This window comes from Corapipo altera, unplaced genomic scaffold, assembly GCF_003945725.1.
Source record: "Corapipo altera isolate COAL_440 unplaced genomic scaffold, ASM394572v1 267, whole genome shotgun sequence".
In the NCBI taxonomy this organism is placed as follows: Eukaryota; Metazoa; Chordata; class Aves; order Passeriformes; family Pipridae; genus Corapipo; species Corapipo altera.
Window position 1 is genome coordinate 1,405,368 of NW_020884970.1, and position 22,532 is coordinate 1,427,899.

At 40.2% G+C, this 22,532-nt stretch overlaps 1 long non-coding RNA gene across 2 annotated transcripts; it reads left to right on the top strand.

The window, feature by feature from the left end:
- The first annotated feature begins 615 nt into the window (after positions 1-615).
- Positions 616-16,521, top strand: LOC113957535. Of its 2 annotated transcripts, none has more exons than XR_003531201.1 (3): positions 616-758; positions 14,244-14,401; positions 16,278-16,521. It is a non-coding gene; the product is annotated as an uncharacterized LOC113957535 (long non-coding RNA). The 2 variants fall into 2 exon arrangements; XR_003531202.1 differs by having other exon boundaries at positions 14,244-14,369.
- Positions 16,522-22,532: the final 6,011 nt, after the last annotated feature.

A 22,532-nucleotide genomic window follows, 5' to 3' on the forward strand; every position in this document is an offset into this window, starting at 1 on the left:
GCTAAACTCAAATATATGCAAAAACTAATCCCCCTATTCAATAGTTTCCTGAACAAGGATTTAAGCTTTTATTGAAGAGTTTTCCTTTCATTTTATAAAACATTTCCCAGGTAAGCAGCTGCAACAGGCACATATTTATATACTAAGGAATTCGGACACTCTTTTGTTTCTTCTGCTTAAGGTGCACAAGTTTTGTTGTGCTCCCTTTAGCACTGCAGTGCCAGACTGGTGTGTGTGCTGTACTATCACCTTTTTGTTACAATTAGTGACTAAAACATGTATGTGTAAATATTTATATATAAGGAGATATACAATATAAAACTGTGCCTTCAGGCCACGTGGAATTTGTACAGTCTTGGGGCTTCACGTGCAGTGCTGAAGGGAAAATCCAAAATGCACGACAGTCCAACTTCAGAAAGGTACTAAAGTTGTTCTGTTCAATCAGAAACCAGTCTGAACTGGTTATTCAGGTTATTTAGGCACATGATGGAACTCTTGAACTTGTCCTGTGCCGGGCAAGCAGCTGGACTTGGATTATTCTTGTGGGTCCCTTCCAGCTCAGGATATTCTACATCTCTATGACTTTATGGTTCCATTGATTGTTAAGGAATTGTAATAAGGTGCAAGGAGCCAATTGATTGCTCAAGTGTAAACACTGTGCTCGTCATTTAAAGTCTAATAATTTCCCCAATCAAAAAGCTCTCCTGTCTATAAATTATCCCACCATCTCTCACTGAAGAAAACAGATCCTTTCAAAAGTAAGTAAAAGAGTATTCATTATGAGTAGTCTGTATGTGCGAAATATTGCAGCAGAGGTATAATTACACTGCCTTTTTTAGATCTATTACATTATTATATCATCCCAGAGGTGTTCATATATTGTAGTGATGAGTGTGGGACTATTTAGGTGTATTTTGAGATAGGAAATAATATATTTGTATTGCAATTTTCATACTGAAGGAGTCCCATGAGCTTCACGTAATAATATATCCCAGCTCCTGCCTGGGTACTGGTATTTTTGGTGCAGATGGGAGAATGGAAATGAATCAATCCATTATCACTACTGGATTTTGCCAAATAAACCAGTCTGACATTGTCAAACAACTACTCATCAAAATAAGGGTTCCTTTCTTTTGGACATCTTGGGGAAGGCAGAGTGTTCAAAGACCTTCATACTCCTAAAGACATGGAACAGATTGGAAAGTGAGACTCTTATAATCAAAAATGATCCCAGATACTACATGACACTATCCTCAGGATCATGGAACAGAAGAAGGGCAGAGTCTGTCTGTAAGAGGTGCACAGGGGAGCAAATCTCATGTTCAGTGCATGAAACTTGATGAGTTTGAAAAAGAAAAGGATTCAGGGAGAGAAACAACTCCAGGCATCATTCTTGACGCTGCCTGGAGAAACTGCATGGAGAAAAGATGTTACTTCTCCAAGCAAGTGGGAGTAGTAATAGTAGGAACAAAAAAATATGTCATGACTTGTGGATCAAGGAAATAATAAAGGTGTGAAGATATTCAGTGCATCATATTGTAACATTCAAAAGAAATAAAATTTAATTTTCTCAGATAAAATCATCAGCAATGGAACTTGATCAGTCTGGACTGATCTAAGCTGTTCCCAGTGTGCAGCTTGAATATACATATTTTATTTTAAAGCTTAAGCCTCAGGGTACTTAATGCCAGTGGATTGCAGTGAATAAAATTGTCCCATAGGATCACAGAACTTATCCTGAAAGGGACAGGAATGCAATGAATGGGAGAGAGATAGGAAGAGAGGAGGCTGTTGGAGAGCTTTGCAGAGGAGGTGACAGCTGATCAGACTTAGACTGTCCACACGCTTTTGACCAGAAGAATTTGGGCAGGATTTAATTGAAAAGTCATCATGGGTATAGAAAAGAAGAATGGTGGAATCCACTCTTCAGCTTTTGAGCATGAAGTGCTGGGGTTTTAATTGTGGGTTCAAAATCAGGATAGTTTTTAAGCAAAGAGGAATTGTATAAGCCTCTTCTGGAAGGGAAGAGGAGGGCTGGATTCAAACCTAACAGGGCAATATCTGGTTCATATTAGGAGGGATTAGAGCAGAACCTGGCAAAATACAGGCAATTCAACAATTCTATCCCATTTGTGCAGCAAGGGACTTTAAGTGCTGCACCATCATATACCATTAATACCAACCTCTCTGCCTGTTGATGTTTTAAACAGTCCAGAATTATTTCGTGTGATTTAAACAAAATTGCGACAAAGGTAAAATCCATCAGGGAAGAAATTTCCAAAACATGTGTAGCCACTTCTTCTTAATTGTGGCTTTAGCTGATGTCAATATTTGACTGAATAAATGTCCTGTGCATTATAATTCTCTTCTCAAGAAAGAGAGTTAAAACTTGCTATTTTTTTATTCATTCTTCTAAATTAAGTAAATTAAAAATAGAGAAGAAAGACAGTAACTTCAAATATCAATAGGCTTTTCAAAAACTCGTATTGAGAGAAAAAGAATATTTCATTTTAACGAAAACACATCAGGTCAATTTTTTTTCAAAAAAAGAAAGGATTAAAAATATAGCAACACAATATACATACACAAAACTTCATAATTGCATATGAAAATTAAATTAAGGGGCAAGACTTTCAATTCATGCAAGTTTATTTATCTCTACTGACTTTAGTTAACTTTGAAGGTTCATACCATTTCTATTAGTACCTTTCTCAGAGCATCACTGAGATTAAACCCAACAACAATAACAACTAAAAACCCTCTGTAAGCAAACAGGTCCTGCTCAAACCACGTCAGTGATGAGATCTGAACTGGCTTCTCAGGGTTTTGAGCAGCGAAAATCTTCAATGGAGACTGCAAAACCTCTTTTAGCAACTTGTTCTTCTGCTCGATGGTCTTCATTGTGGAAAAAAAAGGATTTTTCTCATATCCACGTCATTTTTTCTTTTAGTGCTAGAGCACTTGGATTTGAATTATAATAATGCTTCAAACAAGTAACCACAGCTCAACAAGTTTCTGGATGTCAATTGAGCCTGGATAGCTGATAAATCACACTCCTTGCTCCATGTAAAGAGTGTCATGACTCACTCTGTTTGATTCTCTCTCACTGAGGTTCAAACCAAGGTGTTTTATTTCAGATTTCCTGGGTGCTGAGAACGTGCACGTGGTCAGTGCCTGCACTGAGGTAACAACTGCTGACTGTTGAAACCCTCAGAACGGGGCTGTGTCTGGGTCAAACAAAATTATACAAGAATGACTTGTACATTGAGGCTTTGTGGAGACAAGAAAGTTTCCTGGATCATAATTGCTAAAGATCATCCACCTAGTTCCCACTGTCTCCTCCCAGTACTTGCTCTCCTTGGGAATATTTATCACAGGAAAAGGAGTGTGGTTTTTTTGCTTGATTTGTTGATAAAAATTTTTGAAAGAAAGAGAAGAGTTATGACAAATAAACACTAGACTGTCTTAATCTCTTATAAGTTCATTGATTTTCTTGTTAAGCCTGCTTACATTGGAGACATCAAATCAGTATTTCAACTTCTAACAGAGCACTTAAATGTCCTCTTGCATTTTTGTTCAATCCCCACAGCTTGTAAAAGCAAATGCTTAAATCCCTCAAAAACCATGACTGGAAGAGCAAAGGTCTTGTGTTACCTCTTTGTAAAGAGATATATTTTATCTGGGATACTACATACTGGCTTTAAAACTGGGAAACATAACATGAGTTTTTGTGGTAAGAACATACACACATACACACACTATGTATTATTATTTATTTATGGCAATTTAAAAACTTTAGAGCTCAGGAGCCAACACAAAAATTACTCAAAGAAATAGGAGCTTACTGAAACATCAATATGAGAGTTATATATGTGTATATATATATATATATATATATATATATATAAAATTCAGTCTAATAAGCTTTTAATTTTGCACTCTGAAGTGTAAATTTTTTACTCAAGAAGATTCGTAATAACAAAAATTCAAAAGCAGTGGTAGGAAAATATCACTTGATATTTTGGATATTTTCCACTTTCAGAGCCCAGAGGCAAGTCCATGCTATTTTCAGGCAAGAAGAAAATTCAGCATTTAGACTGTTTGCCTGGTTACTGCCTGCTCTGCATTGAGATAATGGTCATGCCATCAGGCAGGCTGGGGACTAATGTGACTTCATGGCCTGATCCAGTATGGAAAATCCCATGTTCCAGATATTTGAACATTACATTTGATGCTACAATACCTATTCCTTGAAGCTCAGGAGTTAGGAAGCGCATCAGAAGCTGAAAGATATTAAAAGAAAGTTAAGCCGGGGGAAACTTAAATGATTTAATCAATATCTTTAAGAGTGAAATGTTGTCAGCACAATTCTGATAGGGAGGAAGAGCTGACAGAGGCCCTGCATCCTCTGTGCTCTCATCTACAGAAAATTTTTTACTGGAGGGGAAGAAAGCAGCACTTGTACCCTCCTCTCCTTCTCTGAAAGCCTGTTTGTAAGGCAGGGACACAGATTTAGGATTAAGCTGACCTTTCCCTTTCTTTCATGCTCTGAAATTGCAACAAGTGGACCTCAAGATGCCTGTTAGACACAGGGCTCTGCCCCTGCTCCCCCACCTAATTCTGATTTCTCTGCTCCTGAAGGATGTGCTGTCTTTGAAAAATAAAGCAGGTCTAGAGGGTTTTTAAACACAGGATGAGGCATCCAAACACTTGCAGTTTTTGCAGGAACCCAGAGGAGCTTATTTCAGCTTTGCAGTGCTGGGTTAACAGTTGGACTTGATGATCTTAGAGGTCTTCTCCAACCTTAATGGTTCTAGTTTTTCATTAGAGAAGGTTAAGACTGTGCTCTCACTCCTCAGTCTCTCACTGTCTTGATTTCACTGGAATTATGCAGATTTAAATCAGCTTAAAAACTGCTCCCTTGGAAACAGCTTTTCCATATATACTCTGGTGTGGGTCTTGCTACTGGTAACTTGCTCTTGGAGCTTTGCATTCATTGAAATATAGTCCTTGGGGGTCAGTAAATATTATTATCTTCTTCTGTCCAGGCTTCTGTCTCACAACACCATCACCAAAGTCTTTTCTGCTTAATTTTTAATTTTTCCTGTGTCCCTATTTTGTGTATTTTGTGTATGTTTGGGACTTCTGGGAATGCTAAGTAATAATCCCCACTGACTATTTCCACATAGAAAAAAATCCCTCCTATTTCCTTGCCAGGAACCAAAAAACTTTGAAAGAGGCAGGACATGGTCACACAAACATGTTTGTGGCCACTCCCATGTCCCCCAAATCCTCTTTCATTGCTGAAACAATTCAGGAAATGCTCTGTGAGGTGGTAACTTCTGAAGATTAAAAAGAGAGAAAGGACTGAAATGACAGAAGCAGAAATCCTGTCTCAATGTCAGCCTGAGATTTAGGCCAGCAAGTAAAGCAGAATGGGAGATTTTTGTTCTAATTTTCTAGAAAACAAACAGGAAGAAGTCATAGAATTGTAGAATCATAGAATGGTTTAGGTTAGAAGAGACCATTAAAGATGGAATCAGAGAATTGCAGAATAATTTAAGCTGGACATTTAGATCATTGTGTCCAACCATAAATCCAGCACTGTCCAGTGCACCACTGAACCATATTCCTGTGTGCCACATATACACATACTGATCCACCACTGCACCGGCCAGGCTGTCCTAGTGTTTAACTAAAATTAGTTAAAGTGCCTTTCAGTGAAGAAAACTTTCCTAATATGCAGTCTAAACCTCCCCTGGTACAGCTTAAATCCATCTACTTTTGTCCCACTACTTGTTACCTGGGAGAAGAGACCAATCCCCACCTGGCTACAACCTCCTTTCAGGCAGCTGCGGAGGTCAATAAGATCTCCCTTGAGCCTCCTTTTCTGCAGACAGAGCCCCCCCAGCTCCCTCAGCTGCTCCTTGTAATACTGTTTCTCTAAAGCCTTTACCAGACTCAAAGCTCTTTTTTGGACATGAAGACCATCTAGTCCAACCCCCCTGCCTCGGGCAGGGACATCTTCTACTAGACCAGGTTGCTCCAACTCCCACCCAGCCTGACCTTGAACACTTCCAGGGATGGGGCTTCCACAACATCTCTGGGCAATCTGTTTCAGTGTCTTACCAATCCTCATCAAAAAATGAATTTCTTTCTTGTGTCCAATCTAAACTTGCCTTCTTTCAGCTGAAAACCATTTCCTCTTGTCCTGTCACTACAGAATTTGGTAAAAAGTCCTCCAAGCAGAGATCAAGTTTACTGTGTCTTTAACTCAACTAAAATAACTCATTATTACCAGCTCTGCAACACAGAAGAATCTCCCTGCTCCTTCCCAGAGAAGCTGCAGTCCGGTGGCACTTTGTGTTATTGAATGTGTTGTAATTAAAGACACTCAAACAAACATGGCTAGGAGAAACAAGAAATGTTATTGTTATTATCTCAGCTTCACATTCAGGAAATTAAGCCCCACCACAGAGAAGGACATTTCTCTGAAGTCATGCACACATTCCTTGAATGGGCCAGAGACAATCCTTCCCTTGAGGACAGGTGTGATGTCTTCATAGCCAGGATCAGTTTCCCATCCACTGAGAGTTTCATGTTGAACATTTTCTATTTTTCTGATTTTCATAGTATTCTCATTTTCCCCGACTACCAGATCTTCATTGATCTGTCTGACACTCCTGTCTCTTTTTAAGCTTGCCTTTCCTTAAATCTGATTCAGCTCTGGATTTGAATCACTGATTATCTGTGAATACCTTTAAAGAAGAGGTATCTGGCGTTTTTGTGTTTCTACCAAGAACCAGCCTGGGGGTTTGGACAGTGAGAGAAAACAGTCAATGAAAATACTCAAAAGTAGCCACCACATGCAGGAAAAAAGCCACTGCTTAAATCAGAACTTTAGACTGGGAGATGTAATCTATTTAAACCCTGACTTTCTGATGGCTAAAAGAATGAAAAAGAAAGCACTTTCATTAAAGTTTTGTGTCCTTGTCATTTTCAATCAAACTCCACATTGCTTTTTAAAGGGATCATAAATGACAAAAAGGTTTGAATTGGGCCTTGGATTCAAAATTACCTGTAATGTTGCATGTATAAAGCATGTAATGAAATTCTATGCACACCAAGAGTGTGCAGAAATGTCATTATATTCCACACAACAATTTTGGGACAAATAACCTAAATTGGCTTATAAGGCAAATTAATGTAATCTGAGAGTTAAAAAAAAAATTAAAAGGAGTTATGAGATTGAAAAGGAAAGAAAGAAACAGGTCAAGTCCAAAAGAAAAGAATTTGAAAGGAAGTACAGAAAAGCAGATCCAGCACCCCTATTTCTGTAGCTACACAGTTTGTTTAGAGATGCAGAGAGAGGAATGAGGCCCCATCCACTTTTTAGTGTTTTCTAAAAGTTATGGGTTAACATTTTTCTTTCCTGGAACTGTGTGCAGTTTTCAAGGCTGTAAGAGGAGCTGGTATTACAGACAGAGAGATAAGAAAAATATTAGTAATAACACTCCATAAACTCTCTGTAAAATATTTCAAAAAGCAAGGCAGGTATCTAAAGAGCAAATATAGGCAGAAACTTAGGGATGTGACTTTATAGCACCTCTCCACCCTCCACGGAGAAGTGAGGAGCCTGTTCACCCCTAGGGTGGATGGTAAAATCCAGGGAGGTTTTCAGTTCCCCCCGTCCCACATACAATATTCTTAGTAACCCAGAAGAAAAATCAAGGGTGCAGGTTAAAATGGAGCTGTTGCAGTGACACACAAGGCCCCCCAGTCTTAAATTAATGGGGAACTGTCTCTAAATGTTGTCTCGGACTTTGTCTGGGACTCAACAGTTCTGAGCACTTTTCATACTCACACCTGAGTCGAGACTGAGGAGTAATTCCATTCTCACATGGGTGTGACAGTCTGGAGGGTCTGTTCTTCTCTGCTCGAGCTTCCACCCCTGACATGGTCCTGGGGTAGTCAAGGCACAGAAAGTTTCACAGTGTTGGAGTAATACCAGGAATTCCTAGGAAGACTGCGGATGTACCCAATCTAATCTCCAGGCAGACTTAGCTGCTTACTTTTAGAAAGTGAGTATAAGCAGAGGGCACACGTGGAGAGATCCTTCCTTAGCAAAATTTTCCAGTCCTTTACAATAGTTTCAACAAATTTCAGAGTTTACCTTTTAATCCAAGCAGTTGTCTTAGTAAATAATTACTTATTTTGGTGCCTTTTTCCTTCATACAGAGCTGTAGCTCAAACTGAGAGGCCAGATAATCTGTGCTTTACTTGGATTCATGGAAATTTTCACAGGAAAGGAGAAGTTTGATGTGTGGTATCTGGTCCAGCACAGAGTAGTCATTCTTTCACTTACCATCACAAACAGCCATTAAGTATTTCCTTGCTCCTAAGAAATTCAGAGATCACTTAGGGGTACCACAATCTGGACATTTTCTTAGTGTACTAGGGAAGGTTAAATATCTCCTTTTCATTTTTTTTAAACATTGTTCCACAGAGATTTATCCATGCATTCATATTTCAATTAATTATCTTAACACAGTCAAAGGTTAATGCTAATAAAAGCTAACAGGTTTTAGTTAAATTAAGCTGAATTAAGCTTGTATCAAGGGCTACCAGCTTAGTCTCTTTTCAATATAAAAATTTAAGCTAGAACAATCCTCAGGTGTTAAGTACTTTGGAATAAGAGGCAAATTACCTGTTTTTTGCAAGGTGAGTCGGTGTTAGAATTTATATCTTCATTTATGTCTCTGACCTATTTAACCAGTTCAAGTTGTAATAAAATACATTTCTGTCCTACAATAAAAAATTGAATAAGAGACGGTGGTAAGCCTTGGAAGAAAGAAGGGCGTGCAATGGATAGATGATGGAAAGAAAGAAACAGGAGAAAAATGGAATATAAAAGATGGGTTTTGACTTGTTTTTGCACAGTGTGATCTTTCTCCATTTCCTGGTTGATCATGGCTAGTTCCTCTCTCAATTTGCATGGTGTACACATTACATTACCCATTGCTTGTCTGCATTAAAGTCTGATTTTCCCTCAGTATTTTCATTAAATCCTTAATCATCAGCTCCTTCAAGTGCTCAGGACATAGAATCCTGTTGGTTTGGCACTGGAATTAAAGAAATGGATGAAAATTCAAATAATCTCGATTTCCAAAACATTTTGGTCTGCTCTGGGAGCACCTTCAAGATTAGACACACCTAAGGAAAGGCTGATTTCTGTGGATAAGACTGTTCATGTGTTAACCTTATCTGGCTGCCAGGTATCCAGCAAGTCTCTCCCTCATTTGAGCTCCTCAACAGAACAGAGGGAGGAAATAAATGAAGAAACTTATTGGTCAAAATAACGAGAGGGAGATCCCTCACCAGTTACTGCCATGGTCAAAGCAGTCTGACTTTGGGAAAGATTCATTTATTGCCGATTAAAAGTAGAGTAAAGAAAAACTAAAGCCACCTTCATCTCATTTCCACTGCTTCCCAGGGTCAACTTGACTCCTTCATTCCAGACTCTTCATTTACTGACTAATGGTGACTCGGGGGATGTGGTCAATTCATATCTACTGTTCTTTCCTCTTCGTGCTCTTCCCCTGCTCCTGTGTGGGGTCCCTCCCATGGGATATAGGCCTTCATGAACTTCTTCAACTCTGGTCCTTCCCACAAGCCTCAGTTCCTCAAGAACTATCCCAGTGTGGGTAATCTCCATAGGGTACAGTCCTTCTGGAACAAACTGCCCACGGGGTCACAGGTGCTGCCATAAATCCTGCTTCCACATGGGCTCCTCTCTGCGAGACACTGACAGGAGCCTTTGTGTGCTCTCCATGGACTGCAGCTTCCACCGGGGCACATCCACCTCCATGGGGTGCCCAAGAATTGCAGAGCAGATATTTCCTACACCATGGTTCTCCATGGGCTGCAGGGGGACAACCTGCATCGGGATGTCTTCAATATTGGGGAATCTCCCATCTGTTCCCTGGAGCACTCTCTCCCTCTCTTTCTTCTGTCAATCTCTGATTCTTATCTGAGTATCTCAGTGAAGCTGAGGCAAGCACAGAGAATGGTAGATGAAATGATAAAGGGAATGAAGCCTTACAGAGAGAGATGCCTTAAAAAGAGAAACTATAAAGCCTGGAATCCTTCACTTTATGAAAGACAAGGCAGATAAGGGAAATGAGGGAGACATTACAACGCTGTGAAGATGGTGGATAAGCTGAATGTGACAAATCCCACAGCGTTAGAGCTGGGGACACTCAATAAAACAAGGTAAACTTGGTAAAACAAAGTACTTTTTTATACAATGGATAGTGAAATTCTGTAGTTTGTTGCCACAGAATAGAGGCAGACAGGATTGGAAGTTCAAACTGAAATTAAATAAATTGAGGGACAGCAGGTCCATAAATAGATACTAAAAAGATTAGGCAGACCCTCCAGCATCCTTAATACATCATGTTCAGAGAATTCAAGGGGAATGAATGACAAAAAGTAGCCAGACATGTTCGCTTTTCCTAAATATCATTTTCTATTGCCCCTGTCACAGAGAATATGGGATTAGACAGAATATTGATATGAGCCACAAGATGCTCTTGGGTGCATCTGCACTGGCACTGCATCACTCAAGCACCTGGCACTGTACCTCTCAGTCAAAAAATATGAGTTGAAGTTCACCCTTTTAAGCAACCCCTGAGTGCTAAAAGGTCAGAAATTTAAAAAAAAATTTGGGAATGTAGCTTGAGGCAGGAAGGTATAATCGCAGGAGGAGACCAGGAATATTTTAAGTTGTGATAGGAAAATGGAAAGACTCACTACCTGATGTTCATCTCTTTGAGCCTAGAAGAAAAAATCTGGCCAGAAAAACAGGAAAAGGGAAACTGATGTAGCCAGAAAAACAAGGGTTTTTTTCTAGATGAGGAAACAATGGTTTGTCAGCACTAGACAGAGAAGAAAAGCATTGCCCCCCAAAGGGGTTCCAGTCTAGAGTGTCCATGCAGAGCAGGGAAGTCTGGACAGACACCCATATGGCTATTAAGTTTCTGCTATTAAGTTGTTTCTCTCTAGCAGACTAATTAATGCTTTAATTAAAGCCAGTTCAAACAGACCCTGACAATATTAGGGCTTCTAAACTGCAGTTTTTCAACTAGTGAAGAGACAGTCTTAAAAATGTAGGGAAAAGTAAAAAGAAATCCAAGGCAATGTAGAGGAGAGCTGTGAAGTCACATCCCTGACACAACTCCACTGCTAGAAACACTTGTCCATGTCCACTTTCTCCATAGTTGCCCTGTTTTTTCCAGATATGGGAACAGTAAGAGTATGAGAATTGTCTTTTGTTTTTTTGGGTTTTTTTGCAATCCCAAGCTTTTCTTTCCTCACTTTCACCTAAGCTTTTATAATGTAAAATAAAATAAAATTTAAAAACCACAAACAAACAAAAAACCAAAAACAATCATAAAAAAAGAAAACAAACAAACAAAAAACCCACAAACAAACAATAAACCAACCAACCAAACAAAAATTTTTCTGACACAAGTGATAATTTCATTTTCACATGGACTATGTATTTCAGCATTATAAGCAAACACATAAAGTATCTGGCAACTGTATCCAAAAGTTTGGATATTATGACAACTATGCATCTTTATAACTTTGTGTGTAAAGCTCCAAATATCTCTTCCCTAAATTAAGCAATGTGTGCCTGTCAGAACTCTTGATGTCACGGGCTATGAAGGTCTAATTCCAGAATGAGTTCTTAGTAAAATCTTTTTGAACACAGTGTTTTAGGCTGATCAAGAAGTCCACTTTGCCCAACAGGCAGTGCTTTTAAGCAAAGGTATAAATTTCTAATATACAGAATTCTAAAATAATTCCAGTTGCACAGACTTCTGGACATGACTGAACCAACCCTCTACTGAAAGCCTGGTTAAATTCATACGTCAGATCATTCAGGTCCTCGTGAGCTCGGTTTTGAAAGTCTCCAAGGAAAATGGCATCCCAGCCTTCTGGGTCCCTGTTCCAACACTTGACTATGTGTTTTGTGCAGAATTTTTCCCTTATATCAAACAGAAATTTCTCCTGTGACCACTTGTGTTCCTTATCTCTGGTTCTTTCTCAGAACAGCCCTGAGAAGTCTGGGTCCATCCTCTCTGTCTTAGAATCACAGAATGGTTTGCGTTGGAGGAGACCTTTAAGTTCATCTGGTTCTGACCCCCTGCCATGGGCAGGGACACCTTCCACTAGACCAGATTGCTTCAGGTCCTGCCCAACCTGGCCTTGAACACTTCCAGGGATGGGGCAGCTACGGCTTCTATTGGCAACCTGTTCCTTAATACTTCATAATATTATATTATTAATTCCTAATTTCCTAATATAATATTACAAATATGTCCAAGGGGGTGGCTACACATAAAGCTGAAACCCTAGAGGCCTTGCTTTCAGTCTGGTGTTGTAACTGCTCAGTCCAGTGCCCTTTCATTTACCAGTTCAACTAAATAAATTCACTCAGAAGCAAAACCATCCCTGTTCTCCTCCAAGCACAGCTCAGCTCATCCTTTGAGTCCAAGCAGAACAGATGTTTCCAAGCGTGAATGAACAGAAACCATTGCATGTCAGAAGCATGAATTCCCTGAACTTCAGCCTCAAACAGAGGTAAGGAAAATGTGTGTCAAAGTGAGAATGAGCCTGGACATGCACTGCATACTCCAGCACCTTTTTTTTTCCATTTTTCTTGTGTTTTTTGTTTGTTTGGTTGGTTTGGTTTGGGTTTTTTTTTTTTTTTTTATTTCTTAGCAGTTGCAGGAACATGAAAGTGAATTGCTGTGTTTGTTCAAATGGCACAGAATCTAAAAGCAATTTGTAGTGACAAGGTCACAAGGGGCAAGCGGAGGTTTTTTGTAACTCTACAGAGAGCTGGGGAATATATCTATATTGTATATACACAGAGAGAAATACAAAATATTTTACTGTTAATGATACAGTCACAGAAAAAGAAATGGATTCAGCTCTACAGAGGGTAATGTGTGAAATAATACTGAATTTTCTAGGCAACTTCACTATTTCCAGACCTTTTAAATGGGGGTAAGAAGAGGAAGAACATGGATTCCTCCCTTCCAAGGGGGGTCTAGATTGGATATTGGGAAAAATTTCTCCACCACCAAAAGTGTGGTCAGGCATTGGAATAGGCTGCCCAGGGAAGTGGTGGAGTCATCATCCCTGGAGGGATTTAAAAGTAATGTAAATGTGGCACTTTGGGACATGGTTTAGTGGTGGACCAGGCAGTGTTGCATTAATGGTTGGTCTCATGATCTCTTTTCCAACACTGATGATTCCAGGATTCTGTAAGAGCAGAACAAGAACAAGACACATGAGAAGGGTTTTATGCCTGATTGAATCATAAACTCTAAATCAAAGAGAAGAAATACAGAAGGATTAGCCAAAAACATTTTTAGGCTTTTTAATACTTAATTAAAAGATGCTAGATTTGAGTTTGGTTGTTAATAATAACAATTTGCATACACATTTATTCACTGCTAAAATAAAGTGGCACGAAGTCTATTAAGATCTACAGAGTGGTTCATAATTATTTTTTAGGGATTATTTTGGTCAGACACCTGTTTAGTTAAACATATATTGCACAAGCAGGATAAACTGCTGGAGTTAAACTGGGACAGAGGGGAAACCTGAAGGAATGACACTAAGATGGTCCCTTAACTCTAAAATGTCCCCCTCACACAGCAGAAACCAGACTCCAATGAGTGTTTTCTTTAGCAAAGCACTCCACAGATTCCAGGCCAAAAATTGTTTTGCTTCAGGAAGATGAAACTCTCAGTAAATGCAACAGCTTCTGAACACATCATTCCAATACATGCAGGTATCACGAGCCTGAATTTTCCAGTATTCCTCTTTCCTCAAGAGATCTGCTCCCCATGTAGTGACCATTAGCCCAGTTATGGTTAACAATCAACAATTAAAATTCTGGTCTTCTCAAGGGATGCTCATCAGTAGTTGCAGCTTGTCCCTGAGTTATTTAAAGGTGATTCTAGACATAAATCAAACTCTTTGGAACCATGTTGCTTGTGTTGTTAATTTGTCCTTCATATGTAAATTGTATGGAAGATTGGGCTATATCTGAGGTTTTATTTTAAACCGACATCCTGTGAGCACAGTTGTGTCCTGGGCTGGGTCTAATTCTTCTGGTTTGTAGCAACATATGGTCTTAAACTATTCTTATCACCTTCTTCTAGAAATCTATGCAGAGACCAAACCCAGCTGAAAATTTATGCTGAAATCCAACACAATCTGGATCACATCTTGTAATGAGAGATTAAATTCCTTTCTCTGGATGGGAAAACTCCCCACATCGAAGGAAAGTGGCACAGGGGAAAGAAAACTAAAGAGACAAGTAAAAAATAGAATAGAAAAAAAACAAATCCCCAATTCTGTGATTGTGGCATGCTGAGAATGAATATCCCAAAACACCAGAGGTGCTGGTTTTTATGTATTCTCTGGAGACTGTCAGGAACAAATACCACAGTCACCTACTTCCATCTATTAGGGGTAATAAAGCACAGAGATCCACTTTGGGGTTCAAACACCCACTCTGGAGTGTGGGAAGGTGTTAATAGTAATGCAGAGAGACCAGACATGTTCAGAAAAGTTTGGACCCCATCTGTGGTACAGAGAAGAGAACTTCAGTAGGTGTAAATCAGTAGAGCACGACTGAAACCTCCACCAGCTCCAAGTCTGCCCCAGTGGTTCCATTTGTCATCCATTAACACAAATTGGCAGGTTTGAAGGCTTTGTTTTGAAGCTGTGTCATAAAGAGCAGGTAGTGATTTTATGTGATGCTTTGCAATTATTGACTAATTTGAGGAGCGAGAAGGTTTTTAGAGCAGATATGAGCGCCACTATTTCGCACAGAGCTTTCCTAATTTCAAAGTTTGGAAAGGCACTAAGGCTTCAGCATATTGGAAGTTTATTTTTAAAAGTGTCTCAGAGTATATGATTCCTCCTCCTCAGAACAGGATGAATTAAATGAAGAACCTGCTGGGGATCCATCATTAGAATGTCTTACAGGGAACAGTCAGTGCAGTACGTCATTGATCCCTAATGCTGCAATATTTGCATTCTCAAAATGTTCCAACGCAGGGTGGGAGAGCTTTCAGATACTGAGGAACTTGAGTACTTGGTTCACTGAAACGAACACATAATGATGTCTATTAAATGAATTAAAATTTAGATATTTATCATCTGTTCCTCTTCACTGGTCATAGACTAACAGATAAGAACAGTGGCTTTAAGATTAAGGAGGACAAGTTTAGGTGAGATATTAGGAAGAAATTCTTTACTGTGAAGGTGGTGAGGCACTGGAACGGGTTGCCCAGAGAAGTTATGGCTGCTCCATCCCTGGAAGTGTTCAAGGCCAGGTTGAATGGGGCTCTGAGCAACCTGGGCTAGTGGAAGGTGTCCCTACCCATGGCAGGAGGGTGGAACTGGATGGTCTTTAATGTCCCTTCCAACCCAAACCATTCTGTGAGTCTATGAAATGATAAGAAATTATTAACAGGTATGTTCACCAAAAATAGAGTAGGTCTTCTCTGGAACAGAAAGGTTGGGATTTTATTAGTTCCTGTTTGTTAAGGTCCTGGCCTGTTCAGGAACTGAATCAACTCAATCCTATTTGGAAAGCCCTAAAACAAAACAGAAATCATTTCTCAGAACTGGGTCCTGCTGTAAAGCTCAACTGTCCTGATATTAGACACAGCAACTCTGCTGACATTTCACAGTTACTATTCAGTATCTTACATACCCTCTCTTTAGCAAATTTGTTGTCTCTTTGGGAGAATCCCAGTATCACAGACTTTGCCAATGCCAAGGTATTTAAGGGTAGAGTTATGGGATCACAGAATGGTTTGGTTGGAACGGACCTTACAGATCATCTCATTCCACCCCCTGCCATGGGCAGGGACACCCTCCACTAGACCAGGTTGCTCAGATTCCCATCCAACCTGGCCTTGAACACTTGCAGGGATGTGGTAGCCACAACTTCTCTGGTGTTCTAGGACCTTATCACTCTCAACCTAAAAAATTCTTATTCATCTCCAATTTAATTCTACCCTCTTTCAGTTTAAAACTATTGTCCCCTGCTCTGCTGCCTAAGGCCTGGTAAAAAATCTCAGTCTTTCTCACAAGCCCTCACAATATAACTTTGTACAATACATTTCTTACCTACCAGGATTATGTACTCAAGAACCACATTTGGTTTTTGTGGTTTTCAGGTTGTCCAGCACACATATGAAGAAGGAAAAACAGTTTCTATAATCTTTTTCAAGACAGATTTCTCTCTCAAGACAGCAGATGGTCACTTCCCTCTGGTGCTGATACTGCTTTTAACTAATTTTTTCAGCTGTGCTCACACATACATTAAAAAACACAAAATACAGACAAGTTGCTCGAAAATCAGAGATGCTGCCATGCTGCATCTGAACCTGGATAAGTGGTTATCAGTTTCACTCCAGCCAACTGAGCCTCAATGCACAGTTAGATTAGATATTAGAAAAAATTTCCTTCTTGAAAGGGTGACCAAGAATTGGAACATGCCCAGGGAAGTGATGGATCACTGTCCCTGGAAGTGTTCAAAAAATATATGGATGTGGTGCTTAGGGACATAGGTTAGTGATGGACCTGGCAGTGCTGGGTTGATGTTTGGACTCAATGATCTTAAAGATCTTTTCCAATGTAAATGGTTCTCTGATTCAATAATTTTAATTACTGGGGTTTCTGAGCTGGGCCTTTTTGACAGAACTGGTCAGAGAGTGACTCCATGGGAAGTTTCACAGGCAGGGCTGAAGGTGCAATAAATCCTTGCAGAGAAGGACATTAAGAAGGACATGATGTTAAGAAAGTAGTATAGAAGGAGGGATACAACCTTTTACCCAGGCTCAGCCAGGACAGTATCAGTCCTGGATCAGTCCATCATAGTCTACAGTCCATTTTTGGTGCAGTAGCCATGCAGCAGCACTCACTGTCCACCATCTCCACATTGAACTGGACATCTCAGAGTGAAGGGAATATCTCAAGTTTTGGTGTCTCCACAACTCCTCTTCTATTCTAGGACAGCTGAAGTCCAGCAGCCCATGAAAGCCACAGAAATCAACCCCCAGAGCTGTCAGACACAATGGAAAATTTGATCTCACTGCTCTTAATAATTGTGCAAATTTCTACACCTGAATCTTAGTCTCTCTTCTACAGCCCATGGAACAAAACAGGCCTGTTGAGAGTTCTAATCTGATCTATTTCATATATCTATTTTAAGATGAGATGAAACATGTCTTAGACTTCACTTGGTTGACTCACTCTCCATTAACTTTTTAGACAGCTTTGGAAGGACATAGTTCAGATATAACCACCTACACTGGAAATATCTACATTTCAGTAAATGTCTCCTCCATCTGGTTATGAAATCAATAAGAACTAGTCACTATATAATGAAACCTCTTTCACAGGTATTATGACTTGTTTTCAGTTCTGCCTGTATCACAGACCTGGATCAGGCAAACCAAGGGTATTCTTTCACAGGACTCACTTTTTCCCTGGCCTGGAGAAACAGAGCAACCTTTAGTCTGCACCCTCATCCTTACCAAAACCTTTGTGTACCATTCATATGTATGCAGTCTTATACCACCTTTCCTTTCACTCACTTATTATCCAGGTTAAAGACACCTAATCTGCTCAATTATTCCTCAGATCCAAGTTGTTTCTGAGGTTTTATCATCTTGTTGCTCTACTCTGGACCTTTTCTTACACACAATTCTTTCTAAAATCATTGGTCTCTGCTCCCTTTATTCTGGTATTTGGAGACTCTTGAAGCATCTACTTGCCCACAGCCCATGAGGTAATTTTACAGGGAGTAGAAAGTGGCAAAAAGCCAATCTACATCTTGGATTTTGTCACACAAACAGAAATGTGGTTGGACAGCATAATACATGGATTCATGTTTCTGTACTTGCATTATTTCAGTAGCTTTGTTACCTTGTCAGATTATACCCAGTCAATACAGGCTCCCAGTCAGAGACAGGGATGATAAATTGGAGAGCCATTTCAGGAACAGCTTGTTTGTGAGTGTTTGTCCCTGAATATTCCCTTCCTGATGATCAGGTTAATGGCTTTGGAATGGAGGTTTTTCCTACAATAATAGGAGGATTTAAAGGAGGTATTTCATAAAAATAGATCCATGGCATCAAGCTTTAATCACTGATTCTTCACTGGGAACAGGTTCTGGGATGACAGGCTCCAAAGCTGTTGAACTTCTTGCATGAGAAAAGCAAAAGAGCAGATTAAGGGAAAAATATCAGGGTATGAGATCATTTGCACATCCCTGATGTTTGTATGTGAAGAACCAGTGAAACTGGGGAGGACTTGTGATTGAAAAAGGATCAGCACATGCCCAGGAGGAGATCTTCATGGGAAATGACAAAAAGGGTGCAGAGGGAGGCAGGCTATTCAATGGCATCTTTGGATCCAGGGATCAATGGGAGTCAGAGCAGGTTCCCGCTGACAGTTGAAATTACAAGTTCAGTTCATTACTCAGTGTGAGACCAGAGCTCTCAAACCAGCCTTCTCCCCAAAGGCATCATGAAATGAGAAAGGCAAGAAGCTGCAGCTTCTCTGAAATGAGTGAGTTACATTTTAAAAGTTTTCCTGCTTTGCTGCAAACTTTGTGAACACAAACATTGGTGAGGAAAAAAAAAAGAAGAGAAACAAAAAAAAAGAAGTTGTGGGTGGTGGCTAATATGAAAACAAAGCGATGTGTCTTCCCACTGCATCCTCTCTTCCCTTTCAACCTTGTGCTCACCATTCCATCTCAGTACCAAACCTGTCCCACACGCCCTGCTAGAAGACAGAAAGCCACTCTGAGAGGCAGTTGACTCTGTTGGAAGATCTACAGCCTCCCAGGAAACATAGTTCATTCTACTGGAAGACAGATAACACTCCAGAGGAGGTAGTTACTGAGAAAAGATTGCACCACACATGAATCTGTGGCCTAAGGGTGTTTCCTGGCAGACTGAAGTGGGGAGAAACTTTATCCTGAGCCAGAATTGACGACATGGACATTGTTCCCAGGTCAAAAAAAGCAGATCAATGAACAGGCAGAGTTTTAGGACAAGTTGAACAGTGCAGAGCCAAAGAAAGAGAAAAATAGTGTGGGATACAGGATGTGGATTAGGGGGATATTTGGGATTTTTTTATATCTTCTTGTGTGCTGGCAGACCCAAGTGTTTCTGTAACTAAAGGCGTGACCAGTCGCATACTGTGAAGGGTTGCTCTGGCAAGCAAGGAGGAGGCAAAGACTCACCTACCTGGTTCCTTCTCACTGAATAGACTTGTGTGGATTCCTACTCCATTCATTTCCACTCAGCAGCTTCCCAGAGCTATTCCTGACTTAACCTTCCCAGATCACTTGTGGGCATGGGGGAGGAGAGTAGTGGGGAGGGTGTCATTAATGTCACACTTATAAATACACAACACTGTTCTGTCACAGTGAGCCTGAGACACTGACACTTTGGTTTTCCAGAGTTTTTAGCAGCCTGGTAAATGCAAAGGCAAATTCCAATTAGTTTCTGTTGTAGCAGGGATCTTGTGGAAGAAATTGCAAAGCCATCTGATTACAGAAAAGATCTTAAAGCATATTTGAGCTCCCAGCACAACTAGAGACCTACTGATACATGTCCATGGGCTGGATCTGACATCCATTCCTCTGGTGGCAAAGGAATGGTAGTTGAGGACACCTCTATCCAGTGCCAGGTAGGTGATGTCCCAAAACCTTCTCAGATTATAGGATTTTCCTACCCCAGTATCTAAATTATTTCTACCCCCTTACACTCTCTCCTTTCTCTCAGCCTTTGCTCTACCTTTTTTCCTATTTTTTAACCAATTCTTTTGCAGTTCTGTTTTTCCCACTCATGTCTTTTCCTCCTTTTTCTAAGAGCTGAGTACCATCAAACTATTGGACAAGCCACTGGAAAAATAGTCCTTTCCGGTTTACTAGGAATTTACTAGTAGGAATTATGTGAAAAGGGCACCTGAGACCTCACTGATTCAATGAGGGGATTGTGGGGATTTACTGACTCAGTGGAAATGGAGCACCTGGTAGATTCCTTCTGCTCATGGGGAGCTAAGAAATTGTCTGAACATAATTAATTTTCTGTGGAATTTCAGGTAAAAGCTACATATTTGAAACCAGCAAGACTCCTGCCAAATTCCACACCCCTACAGAGACTGTAAGAACCTGTTAGTGGTGAAACAAAGCTTTATTTTTCTTTTAATGTTGAAAAATAATGCATTTTCCCGTTACCTCCCTGATGAAAATTGTTACCATTTTCAGAGGTGAAAATCTGAAAAGACAATCAAATAAGATGAAACTGTTCATCTTGAGGCAGAGACCTGGAGAACAAAAACAGCAACCAAACAAAAACAAACCAACAGACCCCAAACAAAGCAAAACAAAATCCCAAAACATTCGCACTAAGCATAGAAAGCTTAAAAAGACACTAAGAATCTCAAATGCAGTACATGTTGTAAAGTATTTAATTACCTTAATCATGTTTCCTATAAATTGATCCATTAGACTTCTCTCAAATGTCTGCAGCATACACTGTTTTCTCTAATTACCCTCCTCAATAGCTACTTAAAATATATGAAATTTTCAGTTACCCAATTTTATAAAGCAAAATTACAGTCCTTGTTTCTCAAAACTTAGGAAAAAAACACGGTAGTGGAATATATATGAGCTCTGACTGAATTATGGAGTAACCTGGAACCAAGCACAGAGCTGTTTGAAGCAAACTGGCACTTTGTTCAGGATGTCTGTCAAATTTCTGGGGGAAAATATATTTTTGGGAAAGGAAATCAGAAAACTTCCATTAGGAATTAAGACACTGGAATTAATAGCAGGGATCAGTAATGTATCTTTGGTTTCATTTACTTAGCAAGGAGTAACAGCTTCTATTTCATTCCATCACAGTAGGCTCATTAATAGCATCTTTTTAACTTTACTTAGATTCCTTTTTGTTTGTTGTGGCACCTCAGGGATTCCTGGTTATTTTCAAAATGATTTTGACTAATTGCATTAGGCCCCATGTTGGAATCTTAAATATACTGTAAATAGTTGGAGTTTTCATGTCAAGGTGTAACACACCATGGTTTTCAGACCTTATCTAATGACACCTAGTTGTTGATGTTTCATTAATAACAGCAACTGCAGCAGTAATTCGCTGATTCATTAGGATTTCAAGGGAGATACCTGGTGTCTGAGAGCTCTGCCCTCATCACTGGGCTGATGCCAACACTGTCAGTGAACATATTCCCACCCTCAAACCTTGATCCATGCCCTCGCTGGTGCTGCCAGTGCCCAGGCACAGAGGACAGGTGTATGTAAAGAGCTTCCAACCCTCCTCACGACCCTGTTCAGCCTCTCACTTATGCACCCCAGATGGGTCATCACAAGGTGGTTTTGCCATCCACCTCTCCCAGAAGAAAGTGTATCCATTTTTCCCAGAGTGAATCATAGAATCATTAAGGTTGGAAAAGACCTTTGAGATCATCAACCCAGCACCATGTTCACCATTAAACTATGTCCTCAAGTGCCATATATGTACATTCTTTGAACACTTCCAGGGATGGTGACTCCAGCACTTTCCTGAACAGCTTGTTCCAATGCCTGACCACCCTTTCAATGATAAAACTTTCCCTAATATCTAATATAAACCTCCCCTGGTGCAACTTGAAGCCATTTCCTCTCATCCTGTCACTTGTTATGTGGGAGAAGATCCTGACCTCCAACTGGCCCCAACCTTCTTTCAGGGAGCAATAAGGTCTGCCCTGAGCCTCTTTTTCTCCAGGCTGAGACCCTCCAGCTCCCTCAGCTGCTCCTCATCAGACTTGTGCTCCAGCCCTTCCAATCCATTGGACTGGAGTTCCAGCAAGGCAATGAGATGAGCATGATCATCATGAGCTCAGGATGCCCAAATCTACACTGATAGTTATTCTCCTGTCAGATGGAAAAGGTTTTCTGAATTCTTTTCAGAATAGCAGAGAGGACAGTGATTAGGTACTGGAACAGGCTCCCCAAGGAAGTGGTCACAGCATCAATCCTGCCAGAGTTCAAGAAGCATCTAGGCAATGCTTTCAGGCCCATGATGTAATTCTTGGGCCTGTCCTGTCCAGGGCCAAAAGCTGGACTTTGATGTTCCTTGTGGGTCAATTCCATCTCAGGGGATTCTGATTCTACAATTCTGTGAACCACTTTCTTTCTCCTTCTGTCCCACATTTGTTTTGGAGTAGGTGCCCTAACAGCCACAATATCCTGAAATGGGGAATTGTTCCACAGCACAGTGTATGAGTTGGGTTTTCATCACAGCTATGTCACCCATGTTCTTCTGAAATGTATTGAAGAACAGTGTTGGTCACCTTTATGAGCTGTGTGTTGGAAGAGAAGTGATTAGCCCCTGACTGGATCACTGGGGTGCTTTCTG